This window comes from Microtus pennsylvanicus, chromosome 3 (assembly GCF_037038515.1).
Source record: "Microtus pennsylvanicus isolate mMicPen1 chromosome 3, mMicPen1.hap1, whole genome shotgun sequence".
NCBI classification, from domain to species: domain Eukaryota; kingdom Metazoa; phylum Chordata; class Mammalia; order Rodentia; family Cricetidae; genus Microtus; species Microtus pennsylvanicus.
The window spans coordinates 14,455,788-14,462,500 of record NC_134581.1 but is presented as its reverse complement, the minus strand read 5'-3'; the positions used below and the strand labels follow the sequence as shown (position 1 = coordinate 14,462,500).

General features: G+C 43.2%; 1 pseudogene; it reads right to left on the bottom strand.

Annotated features, from left to right (window-relative positions):
* Positions 1 to 2,998: 2,998 nt before the first annotated feature.
* LOC142847392 (5S ribosomal RNA) lies at positions 2,999 to 3,117 on the bottom strand (annotated as a pseudogene).
* Between the last annotated feature and the right edge of the window lie 3,596 nt (positions 3,118 to 6,713).

Below are 6,713 nucleotides of genomic sequence, written 5' to 3'. Positions count from 1 at the left end.
AGCAGTACTGCTTCCCAGAGCATCACTTCTGCCCAGATAGGGTCCAGGAGAGAGGAGCAGACTGTCTAGTCCTCCCAGAGGGCTGGACCGTCCTTGACTCTCCTGCCCCAGAAGTTGAAGTTGCTAGAACAGTCCTACCTTTGGAGAGATGTGTGGATGTTTCTTATTCAAGAAGACCCATTTCTTCTGAGGAGAGCAGCGGAGAGTGTCAATCGTGTATTTCAAAGCAAGGACTCTAGAAATAAGCTGTAATTCGGGAATCCTAAATATGTAGAGGCTACCAAAAACGTCACCTGCCTGAAATCAAAGCACCAGCAGTCGATCAGTAGGGAAACTGAAACGTGAAGGAAGCAGCATTGGCAACTCCGAGACGCACCAGCCTGCCCCCCAGAGCGGCTCAGACAATCCCACAAAGACGGCTCAGTGCATTCTGTGTCTGCCTCGGGTGGCTCACCTTTGCCTGCTCCAAGGGATCTGAATCTCTCTCTTCTAGACTTTGTGGGCACCTATACTCACATGCACAGACCTGCACACAGTCGCATTATTAAAAATAGACCTTTAACTCGGGCCATGGTGGCACATGCCTTTAATCCCAGCACTCGGGAAGCAGAGGCAGGTGGATCTGAGTTCAAGGCCAGCCTGGTCTACAGAGCAAGTTCCAGGACAGGCTCCAAAACTACACAGAAAAGCACTGTCTTAAACAAATCAAAACACAAAATAGATTTTTTTTTAATAAAAATGAGACCTGGGGACTGGAAAGATGACTCAGAGGTTGAGAGAACTGGCTGCTCTTCCACACAGGTGTACTGGTACTGTGTCAAGCAATGTTGCCACAGCTCCATTGCCTTTCCTCCCCTAAGATACACAGCTTAAGGTCCCAAGAGAAACTACGCCCAGTGCCAGCCACATTCTGTTCTGTTTAGCTCCTGGTCAAGTGTCAAGTGTCCCATCCCCAGTAGAGCAGAGCTCCAGCTCATAGTTAGGCACATACAGGATCAGCAGATCTAAAAATCACACAAACTTTGCTTCTACAACACCTATGTGGGTTCCCTAAATTGATCAAGCTGTGCCTTGACAAAATTTGTGTGCTGGTACCATGGTGGTCTCTCTATAAAGTCAGAAAGAAATTTGTACAGTTCTTTGGTAAAATCTATTAAAACTGAGTCAAGAGATATAAAAACACTTAACAGATCAAGAGCAGGTGTCAAAACAAAGCTCTTAACAAAAGGTCTCCCAAGATGCACCTCACCATAAAAAGACAGACACTACTCACTACTCTAGGGTAAAAGGCTGAAAAAGGAATTCTAAGCAAATAGATCTAGGAAACAGACAAGTACTCTTTTAATATCTGACAAAATAGACTTCAAACTGAAACTAGCCAGAAGAGATAAATCACTTCATTCTGATTAAGAAAATGATCCATTGGCGGGTAGTGGTGGCACATGCTTTAATCCCAGCCAGCCTGGTCTACAGAGTGAGTCCAAGGACAGGCTCCAAAGCTACAGAGAAACCCTGTCTCAAAAAACAAAAAACAAACAAAAAAAAAACAAAGAAAGATAGGAAGAAAGAAAGAGAAAGAGAGATAGAAAGGAAGGAAGGAAGGAAGGAAGGAAGGAAGGAAGGAAGGAAGGAAGGAAGGAAATGATCTATCAAGGGGACATTACAATTTTAAGCATATGCACCAAACAATGGGGTACTCAAGCTTGGAGAATGAATACCCCTGGAAAGTTAGATGTATCCCAGCGCGACAGTAGTGGGTGACTTTAACACCCCACTCTCACCAACTGGCTGGCCATCCTGACAGAAAAATAAACAGAAATACTGAATTAAATTACTTCATAGGTTAAAAAAACTTAGACATCTATAGAACATTCCACCCAAATATTGCAGAATATATGGTGTATATTCTAAGAGAATTGCTTGTGTTCTCTCTGGTAACACTGGGGTAAAGCTATAGCCAACAGTCACAGGATCTCTAGAACATATGCAAATTCATGAAGATCAAATAAACTGACGGATACTGAGTGGAGTCATTGAAGAAATCAAAAGGGAACAAAGATTTCTAGAATTGAATGAAGACAAAACCACAACATAGAAAAACCATCAGATATAGTGAAGAGCAGTCCTGAGAGGAAAGCTCACAGATCCAAGCTCCTCCATTAATGTATGAGAGAACACGAGAGAGAAGAGAAATCAGGAGGCAGAGGCAGGTAGATCTCAGAGTTCCAGGCTAACCAAGGCTACACAGTGAGAGCTTCTCTCAAAACAATCTCTTTTCAGAGAAACCTCAAATAAGTGAATATGCCTGAGAAATAAAACACAGCAACCCCAAAGTCAGACGTAAATAAATCACTAAAATTCGGGGAACGGGGCCAGTGAGGTAGGTGACGCAGCAGGTAAAGGCACTTGCCACCAAGACTAGTTAATCTAAGTTCAGTGAACTGACACCCACAAGATAAGAGGAGGAAAATGACTCCCACAGATTGTCCTGACCTTCACACATGCCATGGTATTGTAGGCACATGCATGTACACATACATACACAAATACGTGTGTAATAAAGAGATGGAGGAGAAATTAATGAAATAAAAATAAAAAACTAAGTAAATTACTCAAATCAATAAAATGACAGAAGATAGCCATGATGACAGATATCAGCAAAATTCTGAAACTCATTAGGTTATACCTTAAAAATAAATGCTTTCCAATAAATTAAAAAATAAAAATGGATACATTTCTAGGTGTACATGACCTGCCAAAATTAAATTGAGATATGAACAGGAATGTACACATGCATTACCACATACATACACATGCAAAAAGGTAAAAAACAAAACAAAAAGATGAACAAATAAATACCTAGGGCCAGATTAATTACCCCGGTGAATTTTACCAAACCTTCATAGTAAAACTAACACCGATGCTTCTTAAACTACTGTACACCATAGGGACATTAGGAAGGGACATTACCAAACTTTTATGTGTGCGTTCTTTTTTTAGCCTACAGCACCTGATATTCCCAGGTGGCCTCCTATCCAAGTACTAACCAGGCCTGACCCCACTTAGCTTCCAAGATCAGATGAGATGGGGCGAGTTCAGGGTGGTATGGCCGTAGATGTGTGTGTCTTTTCACGACAGGGTTTCTCTGTTAACAGTTCCTGGCTGTCCTGGAACTTCCTTTGTAGACCAAGTTGGCCTCAACCTCAGTTTCACCTGCCTTTGCCTCCCACATGCTAGGATTAAAGGTGTGCGCCACCACTGCCCCAATTCCAAATTCTTTCTATGAAGCTATTATTACCCAGTACCAAAACTAGATAAAAGACATAACCAAAAAAAAAAGGGGGAGGGAGAGTTGGGGGCTGGAGAGATGGCTCAGAGGTTAAGAGCACTGGCTGCTCTTCCAGAGGTCCCCAGTTCAATTCCCAGCGACCACATGATGGCTCACAACCATTTGTAATGATATCTGGTGCCCTCTTCTGGCCTGCGGGGATACATGCAGGCAGAACACTTGATACATAATAAACCTTAAAAAAACAAAAGGCGGTATGGGGAGGGGAGTAACAGTCAATCCTCCTGTTGAACATAAATACATAAATTCTCAACAAAATACTTGCCAAATTCAAGAGTACACCAGGGGGGCTGGAAAAACGGCTCAGCGGTTATGAGAATACTATTCTTCCAGAAGACTCAAGTTCAGTTTCCAGTGCCTACCTAGGGTAATCACAACTGTCTTGTAACTTCAGCTCCACAGTATCTGACTCCCTCTTCTGGCCTCTACAGGTACCTGCACTCATGTGCACATACCTGCCCCCATAGAAATAATTTAAAAATAATAAAAATAAGTCTTAGAAGAATATACCGAGCTGAATGGTGGTGGCTTACACCTTTAATCTGAGCACTTGGGAGGAGGCAGGTGGATTTCTTGAGTTCAAGGCCAGCCTAGTCAATAGACTTCCAGGACAGCCATAGAGTGAGTTCCAGGACAGCCAGGGCTATGCAGAGAAACCCTGTCTCAGGGAAATAGAAAAAAAAAATACCAAAAAGATCACTCCCACAATCAAGTTGGCTTTATTATAAAGATGCACACATGGTTTAATATATATATAAAATCAATAAGTGTTATAAATTATAATAGTAGACTCGAGGATAGAAATTGAATGTCAATAGATACAGAAAAGGGCATATTCCAACATCTCATGATGTTAAGTCCTGAAGAAACTCAGAATAGAAGGAACATATTTCAACACAATAAGGGTTGTTTTTTGACAAACTGTCCTCGTTAGTTTTTGTTGTATTGGTGGTGATTTTGTGTGTGTAAACTTGACACAAGCTATCTGAGAAGAGGAAGCTTGACTGGAAAACCATCTCCATCAGATTGCTTCTAAGCAAGTCTGGAGGGCATTTTCCTAACTAATCAGTGTGGGAGGGCTTGGCCCACTGTGGGCAGTGCCACTCCTGGGCAGGTGGTACTAGGTGGTATTAGAACTGAGCAAGCCATGGAGTATCCGGAAATGGATAAGTAGAACTGTCAAATCTTGCCAAGACAGGGTAAGACGGTTTTGAAAATTTTCTTGCCTTTAAAAACAATCTGTCAGCCGGGCGGTGGTGGCGCACGCCTTTAATCCCAGCACTCGGGAGGCAGAGGCAGGTGGATCTCTGTGAGTTCGAGACCAGCCTGGTCTACAGAGCTAGTTTCAGGACAGGCTCCAAAACCACAGAGAAACCCTGTCTCGAAAAACCAAAAACCAAAACCAAACCAAAAAAATAAAATAAAATAAAATAAAAACAATCTGTCAGTTATTCTAGGCCTTAGCCAAAGTTGGTTGCTTCAAAGTTGCAAATGTGACTTTGGGTGATTGCCCAGGCAGCCAGTTGTCTCTATGATTTGTTGCATGTTTTGGAAATTGTTTAATTGCACTTCCTAATTACTCAGGTAATATTATTTCCCTTCTCGGATCTTCGATGGGGTTGAAGACTAGATGAATGTAGTTACTTTCCTCTCATGACTTGGCCAAGTTATTTATAAGACTTAAGTTAGTTAGGATAGGATATTTGTTCTTTTTGTATAAAATTTTGTAGTAGCTTTAGAATTCTCTTATTTAAACAAAAGGGGGGAGGTGTTGCGGGAAGGTGTATAGCTCGCAACTACCCACCTACTGGGGCATGGCCTCAGACTATTTACCCGGATGTGGAGTCCGGCCCCTTCCTCTCTGCTTCCCCCTGGGCCCATTTACTGTTCGGTTTGCTTTGGATCTGATCTTCATCCATCGTTCAAACAGAGAATCCTGACTTTGTAAGTTTTACCCCTTAATAAACATCGGTCTATTTCTTAGTTCTGAGCCAGTGTGGGATTCCTTTTTTCATAAGCGTCCGATCTCTCTGCCTTCACCCATCCAAGTAGCGCGGCCCTTTGCACTACTCACCCGCTTGTAACTCACTATTCTGTTTCTTACTCTCGCTGTGCTCTGTTCTCGTGCTGTCTCCACTACTCCCTCCTGCTCCCCTGCTTCCCGAGCTCTGGCCATGACCAGCCTGCTGGCCGTGTTCAGATTCCCTCCTCTCTCTGCTCTGGACTCTAAGATGCCTCTGGCTGTTCTCATATCTATAATAAAACCGTAGTCATACGAGCAGTCACATCCGCAGTTCCTTTACCGTTTCCTCTTGGATGCCCTCAAAGCATTTCCAGCAACATCAGAAACAAGACAAGGAGAGCCATGCTTATTCCACTCTTAACACACTATGGTATTGTTTTAGCCAGAGTAATAAGCCAAGAGAAGCAAACAAAAGGAATGCCAACAGGAAAGGGAGAAGCTAAAGTAGCCTTATTTGGTGATTCTGCTAGCTCTCATAGACTAGACTGGCCTCGAACTCAGAGACCTTCTTGCCTCTGCCTCTTAAAAGTGTTGGGATTAAAGGCATGCACTACCTCCACCCAGCTGTGACTCTGTACTTAAGAGACCCTGAAGACTCCACCAGAAAACTCATAGGACTGAAAAACTCCCAGCAAATTGACAGGCTACAAAATTAACATCAAACAAAACAAACCAGTGGCCTTCCTCTTAGCAATAAACAAAGTGAAGGAGCAAGTAAGGAAGCACAGCCTCAAGACAACAACCAAACCTGGAGAACGGGGCTGGAGCAGTGGTTCAGCAGTTAAGAGCAATCACTGCGCTTGCAGAGGACCCCAGGTGGGTTCGCAGAGCCTACCCAACATCCCACAGCCCTCTCTGGCCTCTGCCAGCCCCCAGTCGTAAACTCACAGGCACACACACATATAAAATAAAAAAGAAATATATATATATATATGTATATGTATATATATATATATATATATATATCCGAGTGTAAACCTAACTGAGTAAGTGAAAGCTTCTAAAATGAAAACTTTAAGACATGGAGAGGCCCCGGAGGATGAATCAGCAGGGAACCTGGGTTCAGGGCCCAGCACCCAAAGTTCGAAGGAATCTGACTCGCTCCTGTAGCTTCCACAGGCACCAGGCACACAGGTGACACACATTCATATATTCAGGAAAAACACCACTTGTACACATAAAATGAATAAATCTTAAAAAAAAAAAAAAGGAAGAAAGCAAGAGTGGTGGTGCACACCTTAAACCCAAGCGCTGGGGAGGCAGAAGCAGGTCAATCTGCATCAGGAGTTCCAGCACAGCCCGGGCTGCACAAGGAGACCCCGTCTCTGCAACAAGAGATGA